The sequence below is a fragment of the Schistocerca nitens genome, chromosome 1, assembly GCF_023898315.1.
Source record: "Schistocerca nitens isolate TAMUIC-IGC-003100 chromosome 1, iqSchNite1.1, whole genome shotgun sequence".
Taxonomy (NCBI): Eukaryota; Metazoa; Arthropoda; class Insecta; order Orthoptera; family Acrididae; genus Schistocerca; species Schistocerca nitens.
The window spans coordinates 958,736,134-958,759,307 of record NC_064614.1 but is presented as its reverse complement, the minus strand read 5'-3'; the positions used below and the strand labels follow the sequence as shown (position 1 = coordinate 958,759,307).

The 23,174-nt window shown below is 43.2% G+C and overlaps 1 protein-coding gene across 1 annotated transcript in view; it reads left to right on the top strand.

Moving 5' to 3' along the window:
- Positions 1-23,174, top strand: part of LOC126194779 (uncharacterized) — a 1,062,808-nt gene that overhangs the window by 537,710 nt on the left and 501,924 nt on the right. The window contains exon 4 of the mRNA XM_049933080.1: positions 20,729-20,762. The gene's annotated coding sequence lies outside the window, so the exon portion shown is untranslated. The remainder of the gene's footprint in view (positions 1-20,728; positions 20,763-23,174) is intronic.

Genomic DNA, 23,174 nt, shown 5'->3' with positions numbered 1-23,174 from the left:
TATTCTTTTTGAATCACCCTGTATTTCTTCGAAATATCTGTTGGACAGCATCAGGTGTTCAAAATTGTTATTACTGCAAGACACGACTGGTGCCATTCGCAGCAGCTAAGACATATTTACAGTTATTTGTTCCATTTTATGGCTGAGGTTAAATCATTCGGTTGTGTCTCCCGTCTTTGAGTCGTGCTTTATTTTCTTTATACATGGATATCATTTTTTATTTTCTTTCGTTCTTTTCATTGCTTGCCGCCCCATTAATTATGCAGCAAATCTGGCCAGAGAGTCCTGATTAGTTGGAGACCTTTGTTTTCCAATTGCAGGATGTGCTGGATGTTTATCTTCTGAGAGTCCTTCTTGAAGAAATCTCATGATGCTTACTGAAGTGCTTCGGTAGTTATGGGACATCTGCTACCTGCGGAACCAGCTCAATTCGATAGTCTGACGCTAGATCCAATGGTAGCTTAAGGGTTCAGTTTTGGACACGTTCGAGCCCACGAACGTTCTGTTATGCAGCCTAACCCCAGACGACAGCGGCCATAGGAAATAGTAAGACCAACATTTAGTGGGAATGATGATTGCGGATTGAGAAAAGGGTAAATGTGACGCAAGTGTTCCGTAGCCCAACAGCAAATGTTCGTGGCATAATAGCGCCACGTGAAACAAGTGTCTATTTTGGAGCCCACGTACACGATTGTTTTCATCTGCTGGTCTGGTGCACTACGGATATCATTTGGGAGTAGGGCGACTAGGACGCGCCGCCAGTCGTTGATTATGATCTGGGTCTTGTCCAGGTTGTACACCAGACAATTTGTGGTGGGCCAGGCGATGAATTCGTCCAACCATCGTTACATTCGACGTTGGAGTTCGCGGGGCTTCTGCTTTTACTCAGTACTCTCATATTAGTGGCATATATTGTCAAGTGGCCGGTTTAGCGTGTGGTCTGTCACCCGGAAACTGGACATATATAACACTGGTCCCGGTACAGAGCCCTGTGGAACTACGCCACAGATGTTCCGACTTCTAGACAATCCCAATGCAATCTGCGTCTGCTCCTAGGAACAGACCTGCTGGACTTGGAGAGTAGGCCCCCATGGCTCATTGTATCAAAGATTCGGAAGACGTCAAGTAGCATAGCTCCATAGTACTCACGAAGCTCCTTAGCCTCAATGATGTTCTCAGCGAGTTTCATCAGTTAGTACAGCGTAAAGTCGCCTCACCGCCATCTGAACCGCTCATCCGAGAGGACCTGCTCGGCCTGGATGAATTGCTGCAGTGTTTCCAGGCACAACCACTCGAAAATTCGGAAAGTGCTGGAAGCAGATTGATGGAACGAAAGATTTTGGGGGATCTCTTCCCAGGTTTGGGAACTGGCTAGATCTCCGCATCATTCCAAGTTTCCCGGTACATTCCAGGTCTTGGGACGGGACTAAATGCGTCTGAAATCTTCGGATAATGATAAAGGTAGAAATGAAAGTTTGTGAATAGAAAGAAAGGGAAAAGGTGGAATCCAGATAGTGAAAAATGAATAACGGAGTGAAACGATGTGATATGAGAAACTGGAAAACAAAAAGAAGAGTCGTGGATAAAGAAATGAGGATTTGCTTAACTGTTAAACGAAGAGGAAATACCATCACGTTAATGTTGAGACAGGGAAGACTAATCAATATGAAAAGAAATGATTCGGGTTTTGTTAACCCTTTGACGCCTAACAACAATACGAAATAAATTTTTCATAAAATTAACATTTATCGTAATCATAAACAATGACTAAAACAAGAACTCTTCAAAAATTGTTTTATGTAGATCGTTTCACTTTGAAGCCACTGGGAAGTACAGTTATCAACTTCCCATCATTTCCCGTGGAAACAAATTCAGAAACAGTTCCACGGGAGATTCACAACTGAGATTAACATATTGTCCTATCTCTTCAGAGAAGCACTGTACAGTCGCTAATTTGTACGATGTGAACCCTCTTGTTCGTGAGTTCATCATGGCAGGCTCATCTTCACTGTCGCCATCAACGTCGCCACGAACAGCATTTTCAACGTGTGGTTCAGGACCTGGCAAAGAAGTTGAAGTTCCTGGTGTACTTGCCTTACGGAGAATACTCACAGAAGCATCCACAGGGTCACACTGTGCCTCAGATGTCTCTGAATCCAAATCACTGTAATTTCTTCTAAAAGAAGGACGTCTAGACCATGGGTGATGCCTCGAAACTTCCATGAACTTAAGATAATAGTCCTGAATACCAAGAAAACACCTGGCCTAAAATGGTATGACTGCTATATGCTTGGAAAACCTAACAAGAACTAGAACTCATCTTTTGGGAAGGCCGCTATTAATCTTCATTAGAGGTCTCATCTTATTGCCCATCAGACTTTACCATAGACTTTACAACCTGATGATGAGAGCATTGTTTCTTGAAACGCGTTGTTAAAATATATGTATAATAATCGCGGTTGAATGCTAACAGTGATAACCAGTATAACGACAACTGCTACCTCGACTCCATAATGGATTATATTAAATCGTTAGTGTCAGGCGAGACATTGAGGTTAGTGTATAAATACAAAAATTTAAGACGTAAGTTATTAAAAACTGCCGCAAACATAAACTTTAACAAAGAATGTGTGAAGAATGATGTTATCCCGAATTACGTGAAGTTGAAACTTTGTGATTGCAAGTCATGGGGGGGTCGACTAGCTGTTGAAAAAGCAAAAAAGTTTTGGATACGCGCAGAAATTAAATATCTGTATAAAAAGAAAGACTTAATTAAAAAACAAATAGTTCAAGCAGAGACTAAGGTCAAGGAAATATTACCGGTGAACGTATGGGAAGAGGTTACATGTAGACTTCACAAAATACTACAGAAGGAGTTTATAAAGAAAAAAGAAAAACAAGATAAAAAACTTCGTAAATTAAGTAATAACACGCGCGAAGATGGAAAAGATCAACAACAAAGCCTTTCGTCTTTAGATTTTTATCCAAGGGTGGTTAACAAAACGGATATTGTATTTGATAATACAGAAGTAGAAATGTTAAATAAGGCATTAAAGTTTAATATTGAGCCGTCATTTAACAAGAAGATCGCGAAAGAAGTAATTGCCCTCACTAAAATGACAACAGAAATTGCCAAATTAAATAATAATGAAACCGGGCATGTCGGTCATAAGCTACATAAAATAGTAAAAAATGAACTAAATAAGCGAAATAGTGTTAATCATAAGACTGAAGCAGACCGACTAATTGTCGATTCTGTAAATAAAAATCTTAATGAAGTGAAAGCTATTGCCACAAAAGCGGATAAGGGGAATACGGTCGTAATATTAAAAGAGGAGGAGTACGTTTCGAAGACCTTAGCGTTTTTTGTCGAAAATAGCATTACGGAAATTCCGAAAGACATAACAGCAAATTTCCAAATTAAACTCAAAAATGTTGTTATACGCACACATGTCCTGCTGACAGAAGCCGAAAACAGAAGATGTGTTATCATGAATCCAACGGCCCCCAAAATTAAGATCACAGGTGAAGATACATAAAGATCTGCGTCCGGTTCGTCAGATTGTTAACGGTCGAAATAGTCCAGCATATAAAATAACGAAATTGTTGAAACAAATTCTGAAGAAGACTTACGTGTATAAAAGTAACTATTCGGTGCGTGGTAGTATGACCATGATAAGTGAAATTAAAGATACGCCAGTCACTGACACTTCCCGTTTGGTTTCGTTGGATGTTAAGAACTTATACTCCAGTGTTCCGGTTAACGAAACTATAGAAATCATTAAGAGAAATTTCCTTAAATACGGTAAAATTTCAACGCAAGAGACAATTGAATTTATTGAACTCCTACAGCTCATTACAAGTTTTAATTATTTTACGTTTAATAACAAATTTTATATTCAGGACGATGGGTTAGCCATAGTGTCCAGTATTTCAGGCACTATGGCGGACATTTTTATCAACGACCTTGAAGATAAAGTTCTAAATTCTGACGATAACATTATGGATAAAATTGTTTATTACAAACGTTATGTTGACGACACTCTGTTACTTGTCGATGGTTCCCGTGAGGACATTGAGGAAATAGTAAAAAAGTTCAACGACGCACATAATAAAATAGAATTTACCGTGGAGTATGAAACTGACAATTGTTTACAGTTCCTGGACCTGAATATAAAAAAGCAGGGCAACAAACATGCGTTCTCCGTTTATAGAAAACAAACTACGACTGATGCCGTGATCCCGAATGATTCATGCCATCCGCAGGCTTATAAAGAAGCTGCTTTCCGTAGTCTCGTGCATAGGGCAGTCAATATACCTATGAGCGAAAAAGATAGGGAGACTGAAATTAATACCGTTAAGAGAATAGCGATGAATAACGGTTACAAAATAGATATGGTTAAAAAACTGTTACGGAAAAGTAATAAGCGCAAAAAGAAAAAACCTGATGGAGAGAAAGTGAAAATTATCACGATGCCATACTACGGAACAGTCTCACAAAAGATAGCAAATATTTTTAAGCCATACGATGTTAAAATAGCTTTTCAGACTAATAACCTAGTGAGGTATAGCCTTAAGCACGATATTGGCGAGAAGAGAAATAAGTTTGAAAGATCGGGAGTTTATACACTCCTGGAAATGGAAAAAAGAACACATTGACACCGGTGTGTCAGACCCACCATACTTGCTCCGGACAATGCGAGAGGGCTGTACAAGCAATGATCACACGCACGGCACAGCGGACACACCAGGACCCGCGGTGTTGGCCGTCGAATGGCGCTATCTGCGCAGCATTTGTGCACCGCCGCCGTCAGTGTCAGCCAGTTTGCCGTGGCATACGGAGCTCCATCGCAGTCTTTAACACTGGTAGCATGCCGCGACAGCGTGGACGTGAACCGTATGTGCAGTTGACGGACTTTGAGCGAGGGCGTATAGTGGGCATGCGGGAGGCCGGGTGGACGTACCGCCGAATTGCTCAACACGTGGGGCGTGAGGTCTCCACAGTACATCGATGTTGTCGCCAGTGGTCGGCGGAAGGTGCATGTGCCCGTCGACCTGGGACCGGACCGCAGCGACGCACGGATGCACGCCAAGACCGTAGGATCCTACGCAGTGCCGTATGGGACCGCACCGCCACTTCCCAGCAAATTAGGGACACTGTTGCTCCTGGGGTATCGGCGAGGACCATTCGCAACCGTCTTCATGAAGCTGGGCTACGGTCCCGCACACCGTTAGGCTGTCTTCCGCTCACGCCCCAACATCGTGCAGCCCGCCTCCAGTGGTGTCGCGACAGGCGTGAATGGAGGGACGAATGGAGACGTGTCGTCTTCAGCGATGAGAGTCGCTTCTGCCTTGGTGCCAATGATGGTCGTATGCGTGTTTGGCGCCGTGCAGGTGAGCGCCACAATCAGGACTGCATACGACCGAGGCACACAGGGCCAACACCCGGCATCATGGTGTGGGGAGCGATCTCCTACACTGGCCGTACACCACTGGTGATCGTCGAGGGGACACTGAATAGTGCACGGTACATCCAAACCGTCATCGAACCCATCGTTCTACCATTCCTAGACCGGCAAGGGAACTTGATGTTCCAACAGGACAATGCACGTCCGCATGTATCCCGTGCCACCCAACGTGCTCTAGAAGGTGTAAGTCAACTACCCTGGCCAGCAAGATCTCCGGATCTGTCCCCCATTGAGCATGTTTGGCACTGGATGAAGCGTCGTCTCACGCGGTCTGCACGTCCAGCACACACGCTGGTCCAACTGAGGCGCCAGGTGGAAATGGCATGGCAAGCCGTTCCACAGGACTACATCCAGCATCTCTACGATCGTCTCCATGGGAGAATAGCAGCCTGCATTGCTGCGAAAGGTGGATATACACTGTACTAGTGCCGACATTGTGCATGCTCTGTTGCCTGTGTCTATGTGCCTGTGGTTCTGTCAGTGTGATCATGTGATGTATCTGACCCCAGGAATGTGTCAATAAAGTTTCCCCTTCCTAGGACAATGAATTCACGGTGTTCTTATTTCAATTTCCAGGAGTGTAAGATTCAGTGCAGAACTTGTGATGCAAAATATATAGGGCAGACAGGAAGATCATTCGCGATCCGGTATAAAGAACATAAAGATGCGTTCAGGTTAGGAAATTATGACAAATCAGCTGTTGCGAACCATATATATGAAACAGGCCATCCCCTTAATAGCATAGAAGATAACGTAGAAATATTGCATGTAGAAAAGAAAGGGAGGAAATTCGATTTACTAGAGGAATTCGAGATAGCTATCCATGAAAAGAAACAAAGCAATATTCTAAATGCACAAGATAATTTTAAAGAAATGAGATTTTTTAGCGGGTTTTTAGAATTATTTTAGGGTAGGTATGCGACTTTAAATTTGTAGCATGTCACTGACGGAGTTGCGAGAGGCTAACGATGGCAGATCAATGCAATAAGGAAATAAGGCGCCCAATAGCATAGCGTTACCGTCAAGCACACGGCTGTAACCACGCCACAACACCTAGGCACGTCAGTCCACAACAGCTCCCGAGCCGGCACAGTGCGACAGCATACTTGGTAGCTATGGGACGGCCATCGACTTGTGTCAACAACTTCAATGTAAGATGAGGACCCACAGTCCAATATACTTTTAATTCTGATTTACTCTATGGACTTCCCAACTATTTGTGATGGTATTTTGCCTTCTTAGTCCGTTTAATTTCATGACATAGACTTTACAACCTGATGATGAGAGCATTGTCTCTTGAAACGCGTTGTTAAAATATATCTATATGAATCGCGGTTGAATGCTAACAGTGATAACCAGTATAACGACAACTGCTACCTCGACTCCATAATGGATTATATTAATGAGTCGGTAGCTTTGAGGTTTGACATTTGGTTTATCTAGTTTTAATATTGTTATAATTTTTGCTCTTTTAAATCAGGGGGGATGTTACCTTAAGCTACGCGTGTCACCTGGGATCCTGAACAAGCAACGGCAATGCTGACACTGAAAAATCCTAGTGATCTCCTGGCATATATCGCATCACCAAGCACAAAGTTCCAACCATATACTTCTTTAGATGCGGCAAGATATGGAAGTTACAGAGCATTACATCTAGTGACTAGAGTGGATATTCGAACAATCAGTAAATTAATACTTTACTTTCCACTTTTGTCATTGATTAACACTGCTGTTGGCAGGTACAATGTCCTGATAGATGTAACTTGTCAAGAACGGTGTGAATCATAATCGAGCAAAAATCTTCCGAGAACCATTTCTGGACAAGTTGTTCTCCAACACATTCATTACATGAGGCAGAAAACGTCTATTTTGTATCAGCTAGTACTGTATGGATACCAAAAAAAGCAAATAACTACAATAAAATTCCTAGGAGTAACCATCCATAGCGACCGTAAATGGAGTCGTAGCATAAAGCAGACAGTAAGAAAGTCAGGGGGCCGAGATTCAAAGAAATAATCTTATGGATATGTATTTCATCCAGGGAAGAAGTGGCTTGCAAGACATTTGTTTGGTCGATTTAGAGTATTGCTCATCAGTCTGGGACCCTTACTTGATTGAATTAGTAGAAGAGATAGAAAATATCGCAAGAAGAGCAGCGCCTTTCGTTACGGGATCGTTTAGTCGACGCAAGAGCGTTACGGAGATGCTCAACAAACTCCAGTGCAGACGCTACAAGAGAGGCGTTGCGCTTAAGGGAGAAATTTACTATTCAGATTCCGGGAAGAATGTGTAAACTACCAATTGCTCCCACGTATCTCTCACGAAATGGCCACAACGAGAAATTTCTAGAAGCAAGGGCAATATGGAGATTTAGCGACAGTCATTCTTCCCACGTGCCATTCGCGAGTGGATCAGGGACGGGAGGAACAGATAGTGTTACCAGAAGCACCCTCCGTCACACACCGTAAGGTGGCTTGCGGAGCATAGATATAGATGTAGACGTAACCTCATGGAGTACGAACTGTCGTATAAGCACTTGTGGACTACACGTTGACAGTGTCGTGTCGCGTAAAGAGCGGCCGATGGATGGAAGAGCAGCACTGTTTACAACACGGCTAAATTGTACAGCTTTGCATTTCTTTCCTCATGGTTTACGCAGGCGCATAGAAACACAGGGAAAAATTGTGTTTGTAATTCAATGCGTGAAACTACTGACGAAATGTTTTTTACCATATATGACTCATCTTGTACAATCAGGGATGAAAACATGCGGTTACGACAGAAACAGTTAGCATCAAACCATTCGAGAGAGCGACGAAAAAAAAAGTGCTTTTGCCCAATTCTATAACTACTATTAGACGTGATGCGTGCAAACGTTCGTCCCACGCGAAAAAGAAAATACGAAGAATCGTGAGTGATTCGCCCACTCTGGTCTGGCGCCGGCTCATTACCGGCGTTATAAGTCCAGTTTACAGGCAAAGGAGGTGAAGGGTGGCGGACACAAAGTGTGTAGCGGCGCCGAGGACAGCCGAATAAATGGTCAGCGGCCTGGGCGATGTTTACGACGGGGGACGCGGCAGCGGCTATGCTGCTGCGTCGGTCACATAACTCACAGGGGACCTCTCTGTGGGGTCGCAGCCTCGCGGGTTCGTTGCCTCCAACTTGACCTCGCCCCGGGCTCTGGCTCTGAACCCTGGCTCGCGACAGTGTGCGCGACGGGGGAGGGTCGGCGGTAGAAATGGGAAAGTGGTGCTGCTTGGACCACAGCCATCATTAAACCTGGTTGAGCACCACCTCAGGTCCAGCAGGCGACCCTTTGATACGTATTGTTGCTTCCTTAGCGACGAGAGAAACGGGGACAAAATTTTCACGATGGAAAATAGAACACTATAGGCTGTTTCAAGCACTGTCTCCAGTGTTGCACAGGAGCCAGCGGCCCCGTAGTAGGCACAGATGCTCGAAGTATTAAAGACAAACTGAGAATGTACCCGAAGTAATCGCTGCTCCACTTAGCCCTTCAGACTAATGTTAGAACGCATCTTCTAAAATGGCTTTTTATTCTTCATTTTTTTGCGTAGAAACTTGTAAAAAGGCTCTTACTAATACACATAGCGTCTATGATTAATTAACAAACGTTGATTATAATCCAAAGACTGTATACATGAAAAGTAGAAAGCAAACTTCTATAGGAAAGCTACGTCCATTTTTCTAAAGAGAAACAAATGATTTATGAAGGGACCGGAGACATCCTAATGTTTCACGTCTCGGTTAGCATTCGGTGTACTAAGAGGCAGATGTATCGGGAAACCGTGCTCATATTATTTGAAGACAAAGCGACCGATAGCGTCGTGTCATTTAAATATTCTGTTCTCCACTAGTAGAGCCTGCAGACTTTTTTTTTTTTTTTACTAAGTACCGTCGTATATTTACTACCACTTTTTATGTGGATGTCACAATAGTACTTTTGCGCTCAACGAACCTCGAAGAAACGTACCAGAGCTGGTTTAAAAGTTTAAAGGTAATAATAGTTCTGTATTCGAACAGGATTAATTATACTGGGTGGTTATAATTCAGCTTTCCCTGTTTAACACGTTGGAAACTAATAACCGTACGAGGACCAGATTTTGTATCACTAATGTCAAGGACGAAATACTTCTGATGTGTTGAGCCAGTACATCATACCATTACATACCGGTACCATTACTGCTACAGAAGGGGCTCGATATGGCGCCCATCAGTGTCCAGAAGAGTCTTAAAGCGCAGGATTGCTTTCTGCTCAGCAGAACAAAACATGTCCGTAAGTATGCTAGCTACCTCTCTTGATATGCTGCGCTTCAGATCAGCACATGTGTGCATGTTCCTCTGGTAAACCCTGTCCTTCAGGTAACCCACAATTATAGCTGCGGATCGGTCATGTATGTTTGTATAGAGGTGAATTCGATAAAAGCATGTTAACGTAGGCTACGGTCGCAGGTTCGAATTCTGCCTCGGGCATGGGTGTGTGTGATGTCCTTAGGTTAGTTAGGTTTAAGTAGTTCTAGTTCTAGGGGCCTGATGACCTCCAATGTTAAGTCCCATAGCGCTCAGAGCCATTTGAACCATGTTAACGTAAACGAAAAAAAAAAAGAAAAAACAATTCTTTTCGAAAGCCACATGACATTCACATTCGATTTCACAGTCATCCCCACCGCTTTCATAAACGAAACAAGAAAATTTCATTGAATGTGGTAGCTCATAAACTGGGGAGGACAGGGGGACTTCAAATCTTATTTTCTTTCCATGGTTCATGACTGTAAATCAATTAACAGAGTTTTTACTACAGTTGATTGAGGACTGTATAACCAAACATTGCCAACTAATAACAGGTCCTGTCCCATTAATGTGACCACCGCCTTTGTTCGACGTCAATGTGCAATAACCACTACATACGCCAGGTGGCGTCACAAGCAGGGTAGAGTATATAAAATGTATCGGTGGAGAGGCAGAAAAACAGTGTACTCGTCAAAATACGCAAATGGAGCGATCTGTCTGATATCCAAAAGGGCATGATCAGTGGATTATGAGACAAATATGAAAGCATTTCCAAAATGACTAAGTTTGTAAACTGTTCACGTTCTGCCGTGGTTGAAGTAAACTGGCGCCGAGGCAACTATGGTGCATCACAGGCACAGTGCAACTGTTGAGCAACTGATCACTCAGATAACGCAAGGGCTACTAAAGTGCGCGTCATTTACGACGGCGGCCGAGTTTAGGTTCGTTCTGCGCATCTGACGTCACAAAACACAGTCAGCCAATGAACAGAGAACGACGTTGCCAGATCTCGACTGCAGTGCAGAGCACGGACGAATGTCTCCAGTTTTAGTAACGTTCAGTCACAAATAAAGTAATTGAACAAAAGCAATGTCTTGTTAGCAGACTTTCTTTTATAGAAAGTTTGGAAAAAGCATTCTTTATACCAACTGCTTCATATTCTATTAATTAATTAAACCAAACAAGCAATAAGCCTCCTAATTCAGGCGATAGCAAAGAAAGGTGTTTGTATCATTCTCACTAACCGCTTTTTCGCAATAAAGAACAGCGGTAATTGTTATTTCCTATTGTACTTCGATGAAACGTGAGTAATTCATAGTCATAGGAACAGTGTTTGTCGATATTTTGCGTGATATTTTAAAGTCCTCCAGGAGATACATTGGATGATGAGCTGCGATAGTGTAATGGTTAAAGTGTATGACTGCTGAGTGAAAGTTTCTGAATTCAAACCTTGGTTAGTGCTTAATATTTTCTTTATTTAAAAACAATATCGAAGTGTCTTACTACATGAATTTTATTCGTTTTTATGTAATTTTTTCGAAATTTCTAGTGGCAACTAAAATCGACCATATGCAAAGTATACGCTATGGACTTTTACCTCTGCAAACTCTTCAAAATTTCGTGTAATGGTTTACTACATCTAACGCTGCACAATAACTGCATTAACATCGAAACAAAATTAAGTCATTTATGGGGGGAAGGTATTAGTCAAGAAGATGTGTAAAAATCAAATTTTTGGGCCAAATAGTTTTTATGAAATCGAATGATAAAGTGTGTCAAAGCAGTCGAAACACCATGTGTCTGCACAGGCGAGCAATGCAATGATGACAAAATCGCGCACATCGCGGAATGTGGGGAGCACGTCTCTGTAGCAGCGAAAGGGTTAATGTGGCCGTGGTGGCTTTATTTCATAAACTGCGCGCTCCCCCCTAAACGTAAGTTTGCGAACTATACTATGGCGCTGCTTCTCTTGGCGCGTACAACTGGCAACGCAGCAATCTTCCGCGTCTGGGCGGGCATGCGCGAACCGCCAAGATAAAAGAATTGAACTATAACAGTGTCTCCTCAACGACGATTCAGCGAACGTTGCTACGTGTGGGCCTCCGCAACAGGCACCTGCTTCATACAACCATACTGACTGCTGTTCATCGATGACTGGAATTTGCAGGCCAGTACCGCAACCGGACGTCCAGTGAGCGGCGACAGGTTGCCTTTTCAGACGAATCACGTTTTATGCTCCATCTGGCAGATTTCCTTGTGCATATACGGCCCTGCAACAATTGTCGGAAGGGTCCAGCCCAGAGGATGGACCTTACGGTCTAGTAAACGTTTTGGTGACATTGCCTGGCTAATCTCGTCATTCTCGAAAGCACAATGGATCAACGCAAATATGTTTCTATTCCTGGGGCAATATCCACCATTACATGCACTAGGTTTTTCCATCAGCACTATGGCATCTACCAGCAGGATAATGCAACGTGTCACACAGCTCGCAGTGAACGTGCGTGATTCAAAGAGCACCAGGGTGAGTTTGTCGTACTCTCCCGGCTAACAAACTCCCCATATTTAAACCCAATCAAAAAGCTATGGGACTACCTCTATCTGGCTGTTCGCGCCGTGGATCCTTAACCGAGATACCTGGCGTAGCTGGCCACAGCACTGGAGTCGGAATGGCTACACATCCCTGTTGGTGCCTTCCACGTAGTCATTGCATATCCGAGCTGCAAAAGGTGACTATTGAGGCTTTTGATGGGTTTCACATCAATGTGACTGGATCTTTCATCTAAACGACACATTTATGTAAGAAACTCTAATAAAGATTTTAAATAGCAATAAGATCGTCCTAGAACGTCCTAGGGAAACACTAAAACACTGAAATATTGCCGTATAACTAAGCCGGCGATATTACAAGAGAAAAAAGAGGAAACGGATTCAAATGGTGTTCGTTCTTCCACAAAGCTGACGGTCAATTCCTTATTATCCTTCCGTCAAATCCTTTCTCGACATATTCTTCTCGTACATGTTTTATAGAGATCTTATTACGTATTAGTTTCCAATATAAAGGAGGAATACGTCTGTTGAAAACTATTTCAAATGAATCCACCTTCTGAGCTCCTGCACTATGATAACAGACGTTGTCACGAAGCCTGCAGTTTCTCTTTAGGGGTTAGACGACACAACCTCCAGAAACCAGTGCCTCAAAGTGATGACCTCATTACACGTAATTACATCTACATCTACATTTATATTCCGCAAGCCACCCAACGGTGTGTGGCGGAGAGCACTTTACGTGCCACTGTCAGTACCTCCCTTTCCTGTTCCAGTCGCGTATGGTTCGCGGGAAGAACGACTGCCGGAAAGCCTCCGTGCGCGCTCTAATCTCTCTAATTTTACATTCGTGATCCCCTCGGGAGGTATAAGTAGGGGAAAACAGTATATTCGATACCTCATCCAGAAACGCACCCTCTCGAAACCTGGAAAGCAAGCTACACCGCGATGCAGAGCGCCTCTCTTGCAGAGTCTACCACTTGAGTTTGCTAAACATCTCCGTAGCGCTATCACGCTTCCCAAATACCCCTGTGACGAAACGCGCCGCTCTTCTTTCTATCTTCTCTATCTCCTCTGTCAACCCGACCTGGTACGGATCCCACACTGATGTGCAATACTCAATTAATGGCAGTTAGGTGCAGGACGCCTTGCTGCATTCTTTTTACGTCGAGTAACAAACTCAGTTACTTATGTACTAAATATTTGGTCAAGAAGAACGCAGAAACTAAACCGAACGACTCATATCTCGCCCAGTAGTATCCATTTTCTTTTCTTATAAAAGCAGAACTACTCAACAAGATTCAGAAAGGTCACAGAGTCTTGTGAAGAAAAGAGACATGATTCTGAAGAAAACAACAAAAGTGGATTCCAGCAAATCTTTCAGGAATGCCACAGACGTAAAATAAAGTGCATGAAACATAAAATAGTCTACTGTGGAAGACGCTGTGTCAATCTTGTCTACAATATCTCGTGACTAAAAATTTTACTCACCCGTTTCAAAAATTCGTGTTCGTTGTTTTATTCGGGTCACTCTTCAATTTGTTTGTTAACACAAATGCATTTTTATTTTGCACTGTGTTTATTATTACAGTTCGTTGAGGCACACACTGGAGCCAATGGTTTTCCTCAGTGTCTTTTTATCTATTCTAGTTTGCAGCGTCGTCCCTATCAGAAGCACTCAGTGCTGAAGACCTCAATACAGTGTTGTAAAGACGGAGGTTTGGGGCGAGAGCAAGGGATTTAGATGCTAAGACGTTCTTAAAGAGATGATAGGCGTTCGACAACTGGATGCACCTACCTGTAGGTTCATTGCAAGATTTTCATTTATTTTCGGTGAAAGGAGTTAGTTTTCCATATTAAGAACTTACAAAGTGAGACCGTATCGGGCGCGTCTGTGATGTTTCTGAGAGAATCTTCCAGGTTGATAGCGATCTTCAGTTCTACTTTAGCTTTTAGAGAGTTGGTAAGTAGCTTCTTCTACACTGGATGCCATAAGTGTGCAGTCATCTCTAATTTGGGCTATATTTTGCCCTCGTACATATTGATAAGTGAATGAAGTTCGTATTTTTTTCTTCATTGTGGGTACCATAGAAAGAAATTTACTGGAAGTACTTTATAGGATACTGTCTTTTAGGCCATTTTCAAATGATTTTCTCCAGTACAGAACTACGCCTTACGCATTAAAGTGTCATCGTCTTGAAATGTATGTGCTATTTTCGTTTTAAATCACACATATGCTATCTTGTTAATTTCACAGCTTAAAACGCCAAGCTGTCAAACTAACTAGACAGCACGTGCGTGGACCAAAAGGAATAGAACACATAAATATAAAGAGGCTGCCATTTTAATGCGTAGGGCACATTTTTCTATTGTATAAAATGACTTGAAAATTACCTAAAAGGCAGAGACTAGTTGTTTACCAATGAAATAAATAGAGTAGAAGAGGAAAAATTGTAGCTGGTTGTAAAGACGGGAATATTCCAATTCAGAAAATTTCTGTCGTTGCATCTTTTTTTTAGACTCACACTTGGAGACAAGAATGAGATGGAACACATACAAGGTGATTTAAAAAAAGTGCGACACATTCCTACGGGAGGTAGTATTGGTCAAAAATAGAAGAAAAGTTCATGTAATGATACGTCCAGAAAGAAACATCTGTGGAGATATGTGTCAATCTCTCCTCTGGTTTCCATCTGTCTGCTACGTAGAAGTAGACACTATAGGCGGCACTGCGTGTTGTTATCACACACATCCTGATGCATCCTTCGGCCCTTCTTCGCAGTGAATCACTCAATCTTTCAAGTACACCTGGCTCCATTCGGATTGCGTTACATGCTTTGGTCACACCCTCCTGTGATGTCAGCACGTCGTCGATAGGTTGGGCATACACCAATGCCTTTAAATGTCCCCATAGCCACCAGAAACCCAACGTATTGACGTCCACTGAAGGGAGAGGCCATGCTATCGGACATTCTCGTCCAGTCTACCACCCACAGTACGTTGTTGTGAGGCACTGTCATACGATCCGTATAAAATAGTGTGGTCGTTGTCTTCCCGGAACGACAACGTTCTCCAATAACGGTGGCAGTTTATCACATAGAAATATGTAACACACAGCACCTGCCAATATGTTTGGTAAAGTGTATATGACCCTACATGTCTCTCATCGACTATTCCTGTCGTACGTTAGTACTGAAGCGATCCTGAAGCCTCACCTCTATGTTTGCTCGAGGATTTGCATCTGCTCACATCTGCATATTGTGATACTTTACTGTGCTATCTCTTGTGAGTGCGAGTACTACACTCAGGCAGAACGGCCCTTATCTCAACAGGTATTGGGTTCTGGACATACGATCGTAGCTATTTTCCTTCGAGTTCTGACCTGTACTACATTCTCTAGGTATATGTATTTTTTTAAAAACATCCTGTACATTCTGCATCAGAAGAACACTAGTTCACTTTGATTGGATAATTAGTTTCTGAGATATGGTCTTGAGTACAGAAAGGTGGTTAATCGCTGAAGTTGAAACGCATTTGTTCATTTGTGCTCATTTCGCCACCTTGTAGTGGTGGCGCTAGTGAACCTAATGCGTTTTCACAGTTCTTAGTTTGCGACGTCACCACGAAGACACCGAGAGTCTTCGGCCACCCGGCAGTGTGTAGTCGTCTACATCCACCGTGTAAGGCAGTACCGCGCACGGGACACGGCAGCTCGCGCCACCATAACTCACAGAGGGTGCCGATGGCTGGGACTGGCTACACGCCTACGCAGCGCCTGGCCAGGGCCATATGCGTCTCTATCCCGTATAAGTCCTAATTGCTTACAAGCGGTATTTATTAGTAGGGGGTTGCCGCGGCTATGGAAACTAGTCGCCGGCGATAAATCGCGGCGGGCAGGCCCTGGCGGCCGACAAGGGCCGACCAGCAGGACCAGGACTGAGGGGAATGCCCTCTGCGTCTGCGACTCTCGTATTGTATTCGGGAACCGGCCGGCATTAGCGATTTAAAAGGGCAAACCCGGCGGCCGGGCTACCGCCTGCCCGCTAAGGCGGGGTCCGGTCGCGCAGTCTCCCGGAAGCGCCTGCTGCAGCTGTCTCGGGTTTGGACCCATCTCTTCTTCGCCATTCTGATGCAGAATTTTTCCTCTAGCCAAAGTCTCCACCCAGAAGTACCTCATCTCACTGCAGTTCCTTATATCTGTATCTTTGGTTAATAACAGTACTGACGTGTCGCCTGCAGACTTTTGTCTCGGGATCTTCGGTCGACTTTTCTGAGGTTTCGCCAGCACGAGCGACTGGCATTATGCGTGGTTCACTCTCAACTACTGATTGAGGACTGGAGTCGAGCCCGCAGCCGGAGATTACGCAAGGTGTGATGGATATAAGTGCAGATTCTGTTTGTATGCGGTACCCCAATATGTATACATATCAGTGCACTCGTTGTTTTTCTCTGCGCCATGCAGTCTTCCCGGAAACACATGACAAAATTCACTGCCTGATGTTTTCTGCACGGTCGTAGCTGCACCACTAACTGGACTACGCCTGCATTCCAGACTAACCGTTTTGCGTCCACACGTCAACACTTCAACAGTTAATTTGCCACCTAGTGGCAATAATCAGTAATGGTTTGCTCCTGCTACGTGTACTTGTAGGTTCCAGCCAACATAAAAATATACTACTCCTCATAGCTCTAATTATTATTCTGGAAATGAAGTAAATACTGATGGAATGTTGTTCAGCACACTGTCCTCAATCACCAATAGAAATACCTGTACATGTACCCGCTAGATCCTCTGTGTGCACTTTCCGATACAAATATCGGAAGAGTCCCCTGTGGTGCTGAGTTGAACACTATTTGTCACGAAAGGCGGACGTGCCAGTGTAAAAGGAGACGGAGCAGAGGAGCAATAGCAGCAGAACCCGTTGTCAGAGAGAGCTGTAACTTCGAACGTGTACTGGTCACTGGATGTCACCTGAGTAAGAACTCCATCGGGGACATTTCAACGCTTTTAAAACTGCCCTGATCAACTGTTGGTGATGTGACTGTCAAGTGGAAACGCGAAAGCTCAAATGGCTCTGAGCACTACGGGACTTAACTGCTGTGGTCATCAGTCACCTAGAACCTAGAACTACTTAAACCTAACTAAGCTAAGGACATCACACACATCCATGGCCGCGGCAGGATTCGAACCTGCGACCGTAGCGGTCGCGCGGTTCCAGACTGTAGCGCCTAGAACCGCTCGGCCACTTCGGACGGCGGAAACGCGAAGGAACAACCGTAGATAAACCGATACCAGACAGACCTCGTGTACTGACTGATGGCTACCGTCGGGCATTGCTGAGGGTTGTTGTAAGAAATCACGTGAAATCAGCGGAATGAACCGCTCAAATGATCCAAAGTGCTACCAACAGTCCAGCTACGACAATGGCGGTACTTACGGAGTTAAAAAGAATAGGATACAATGTTCGGGCATTGTATCGTGTAAAATGCCAGCAGTGAAATACAAAGGAGGTGATGTTACGATATGGGCGGTTGTGTTTCGTGGTCAGCGGTAGTCCCATTATTTTGTTTCAGAAAATGCTAAATGCGGAAGGATATGAACACAAAAAAAAAATGGCTCTGAGCACTATGGGACTTAACATCTATGGTCATCAGTCCCCTAGAACTTAGAACTACTTAAACGTAGCTAACCTAAGGACATCACACAACACCCAGTCATCACGAGGCAGAGAAAATCCCTGACCCCGCCGGGAATCGAACCCGGGAACCCTGGCGTGGGAAGCGAGAACGCTACCGCACGACCACGAGCTGCGGACGATATGAACACATTTTAAAGTACTGTGCACTGCATAGAGTGAAGGAACAGTGCAGAGACGATATTTGTGCCAGCATGACAATACACCCTGTTATAAAGTAGCATCTGTGAGGTAATGATTTGTGGCCAATAACATTCCTGGAACAGACTGGCCTGCTCACAGTCCACCGCTCCACTTCCCACATCACTACCTTCTCTGGTTTTGCCTCTTGAGGAAGAATTGGGTGCCATTTCTCCATTGACATTCTGACATCTCACTGAATGTGCATTTAGCAGAGTTCAAGCCGTCATGAAATCGATCGGTGGACGCACCCCCATGCTAATAGGCCATAGATGTGCGAATACTGCCGGCCGTGGTGGCCGAGCGCTTCTAGGCGCTTCAGTCTGGAACCGCGCTGCTGCTACGGTCGCAGGTTCGAATCCTATCTCAGGCATAGATGTGTGTGATGTCCTTAGGTTAGTTAGGTTTAAGTAGTTCTAAGTCTAGGGGACTGATGACCGAGGATGTTAAGTCCCATAGTGCTCAGAGCCATTTGAACCAGTTGTGCGAATACTGGCCGGCCAGAATGGCCGAGCGGTTCTAGGCGCTTCAGTCTGGAACAGCGCGACCGCCACGGTCGCAGGTTCGAATCCTGCCTTGGGCATGTATGTGTGTGCTATCCTTAGGTTAGTTAGGTTTAAGTAGTTCTAAGTTCTAGGGGACTGATGACCTCAGATGTTTTGTCCCATAGTGCTCAGAGCCATTTGAACCAATTTTTGTTAAGTCCCATAGTGCTCAGAGCCATTTGCGAATACTGTTGATCGGACAGTGTCCTTCCGCGTACCGTCTAAGCGCTTTTCTCGTGTCGTTACCGTTACAGTTCTTCCATTGTTACCTACAACGGTCCTTGGATGCAACACGGCAATGCAGGATCCGCTTGCCCTGAGGCTTTCTTGTATCTTGTTAAAATTATTGTCATAGTTGTTAATTCCGGTATCTTTCCCCCACAGTGAAAACCTGCGTATCGGCGAATTTAATTATGTGCTGAAACTGGAAATGGCAGGCAGTAGGTACCTATCCGATTCGTTGTGTAAAAATAAGAACTGAAGTCTGTTTGGATCCAGCACTGCTTTCCCCAAATTCTGCGTCTACCACGCATATTACTCCAACTGAAGCACATGCTCATTACATTTATCGTGAACTACAGCTTGCCGATGGTTCAAAACACCTCAAGCATAGCGTTTAATGTCTCTACTCTCTACTACATAAGACAGGCACTTAACGGTGAGTAGTCAAGGGTACTTCCACTAGGGTTATTTCCCTGTAGGAGAGTCTAATTTCTTTGATATTACCTTCATGATTATTTTGTGCTCCTCTGTTACACAATTTAAAGCTGTATAGTTATGCGAGAACTGTTGTCATGAGTGGTTTATGTGGAGCAGTCAAATGAAAACGAGGCAGATAAAAAAAAAATTAAATATACTTTTAAAACATTTATCCCACTGCGAGACAAGATGCTCACTGTCTTCATGGAAAAATGCTTTCAGGTGCCTGCAGAACGATCTACATCTACATTTACATGGATACTCTGCAAATCACATTCAAGTGCCTGATTGTATCCAGCAACATGTGGGCGGGCATTATCTTGCAACAAAATGATGTCGTCCGCCAATGTCGTCCGTCAACGTTCTTGGCCGTTTGCCCTTCATGGCGCTTCTCAATTTTTGCAATGTGTCCACATACCGTTATGCGTTAAACGTGGCGCCGTGTTCCTGAAATTCGACGAGCAAGAAAAAGATCCCATGAATTTCCTACAGTTGGCATGTCTGTTGTTTCGCCTACTCTAGAAAATTTTCGCCGGGAAGCACTTACACGTCGTCAATGCAGTCCCGATTTCCATATTTCCATATTTTTGGAGCCGTCGATTTGCACGCCTGGGTACAGTCGTAGTTCCGTAGGCATCTGAAAATATTCTTCCATGAAGACACTGACCATCTTGTTTGACTGTGGGATAATGACCAGTCAAAATGGTAAAAATACGAAAACTAAATGTATTAACAGTTACGGTAATTTTTTTGTAACTAATAAACAGTTTACTTGATTTTTTTCTCTGTTTCCTTTTCATTTGACTCGTCTTATAAAAGCATCTATCATTTATTCTTTGTTGAAGCGGATTTTCATAACTACTCTTTGCTAACTAACCTTTGTGTCCACTGTGTCAGAGTCGTATTTTTTATACTAATACGGATGTTCGCGTCTTTGTGATTCCTCCCTTTCTCCTTTCCAGCTTACCCACGGCCCCCTCGTCTCCTCTCTCTCTCTCTCTCTCTCTCTCTCTCTCTCTCTCTCTCTCTCTCTCATTCACTCACTCTCTTCACTTTGAAAATACCTATGGTATGTTTTAGTTCAAGTTTTCTTTTATTCAGAAAGTTGATGTGAAAAGATTTATGTGTAGCATTTGTTTTTAATTTTGTTAGATGTTACCCTCCGGCTAAGATCTCACTAATATATCTGTTTCTAGTTCTGTTTTAAACGGAGCTACACTCACATTCATTAAATGCTTACAAAGTGAAGTGAAATCTAATGATTTTTTCCTGTTGTTTGTAGGAACGCAGCCGGGAGGAGAGCTGCCAGCAGCAAGGTAAGAAAATGAGTGTTGCCTCACCACAACCATACTGCGTTCTGCATGTCGAATGGTGATGAGCATGACACTTGCCGAAGCATCGCGGTATCACATGACAGCCACCCGACTGGGAATCCGAAAGCTTTTCATCAGTTTGTCGTCTTTATGTCAAAACACATTTTTATTCTGATGTTCTTGAGTGGTGGACAACAAGTTGAGAACCAGGCATACTTCTCTCCGAAATAAGATAACTTTACCGAGGCTGTTCTCAAAGAAAATTCTTTAAAGGATTTTCATAGTATTTAGCAGTGTGTATACTTTCGAATTTCTCATTTAATAACGAAACTTTACAAGGTATCTTACAGCTAAGGTATATTGATCTTCTATTCTCAATATGTAATGTAAGCTTTTAAAAAGGCTGTAGTAAACCAAGAAAAAATCATGTATATATTTCTTGTGTTTGATGAGACCGTACCTAGCTAACATGTATGTCACGTGATATGTCATAACTAACATACGAAACCCCAGTCCCACTCACCAACATTTTATCTGGTATTGCACACGTAATGCCAATGCTGAGTGTCGCTATCTCGAACTGGTTACGGCGATATTTCTAAGTCACATAGGAATCAGTACACCGTCATCTGTGATGCATCCATCCACGGCGGAAGACGTGCCTTTAACTTGTGGTGTAGCAGGATGTAGCAGCCCTAAGGCTGGACGAATTTTCAGAGAAAGGTTTCAAAAATGGTTCAAATGGCTATGAGCTCTATGGGACTTAAAATCTATGGTCATCAGTCCCTTAGAATTTAGAACTACTTAAACCTAACTAACCTAATGACATCATAAACATCCATGCCCGAGGCAGGATTCGAACCTGCGACCGTAGCGGTCGCGCGGTTCCAGACTGTAGCGCCTAGAACGATTCGGCCACCCCGACCGGCGCTTCCATAACATTTTCATTGCACAATAACATCACTAGCTTAGAAACTGGGTTATTAATTCTTCATGGTGTATTCTAGAAACCATCAAGAACGAGACTTCTCAAGTATGCGGAACGAGTCAAGGTACTCATTAACACGATACAACAGACTTTGTGAGAACTTAATGTGTACAGTGCATTATCAATAAACTATTATTACGTTGCTTAAAGCTCTTTAAGGTTGTGCCATCTAAATTCAATAAATATTGTAAATTAGTAAGAAAGTTGCTCCGTTGATAAAAGCTACTGCCTCCTTAGTTTTCTTATATTGCACACCTGATGTTTATCTGTCATTAGAAGTTTAATATTTACTCGATTACACCGGTATTTTTCAAAGAAAATATTTTCTTAAATTTATAAATACTGAGTCCTACTTATAGCACATTATTACTTTTCTTAAAGATTTAAAGCAAACAGTGCTACTTGCTATGTCGTTAACAGAATTTTTCAGTAGCTGAATCTAGGCATTTCATTTATAGAAAGAGTAACTAATGAGACATATTTTTTTAATTATCTTCTGAACTAGTTGGTATTCGGAGTATCTTTCTTTGTGTTAGACGGTAGCTTGTTGAATATCTTATCACCATACCACGCGACTCAAGTCTGATAAGGAGGCAAAGTCTACATGAAAATTACTTTTATGTCTTCTGCTATGATTATGTACGTCACAGTTCGGCTGAAATTGTTTTTTGCTACCAGCAACAAAAACGATTAAGTAGGAAATTTATTAGAAAGTAGGTGTTAGAATTTCAAAATCCTTGCTTTTATGTCTTCTGCTACGATTATGTGCGTCACAGTTCGGCTGAAATTGTTTTTTGCTACTAGCAACAAAAACGATTAAGTAGGAAATTTATCAGAAAGTAGGTGTTAGAATTTCAAAATCCTTGATTTTTACGATTATCTACTTTACACGACATTCTTATTCCTCGCTCCTGCATTAGGTGCATTTTCTCAGAAAATAATTATACAAGAGAATAGGGACAGAATCTATGCAAAATAAGTCAACACATTTGTGTTCATGTTAACTCTATGGGAAACGCTTCTGAGGGAATAACATGCTGAAGTGAGTTAGTTTTGATCAGTTTGCCGGCCGCTGTGGCCGAGAGGTTCCACGCCCTTCAGTTCGGACCGCGCTGCTCTTACGGTCGCAGGTCCCGATCCTGCCTCGGGTATGGATATGTGTGATGTCCTTAGGTTCGTTAGATTTCTAGTTCTAAGTCTAGGCGACTGATGACCTCAGATGTTAAGTCCCACAGTGCTTAGAGCCCTTTGAACCACTTTTTGAACAATTTATCCGTGTGTTGACTGCAGTTGAACTTATCATCCAGCAAAAGACTTTACACACTGCGCTTCACTCAATGTATGGCCATTAATGTCTACTTCTGGTGTTAAGAAGTCATTAATGATTGTCTGAAATTGCATGATACGAGTCGTTGTTAGGTTAAGAC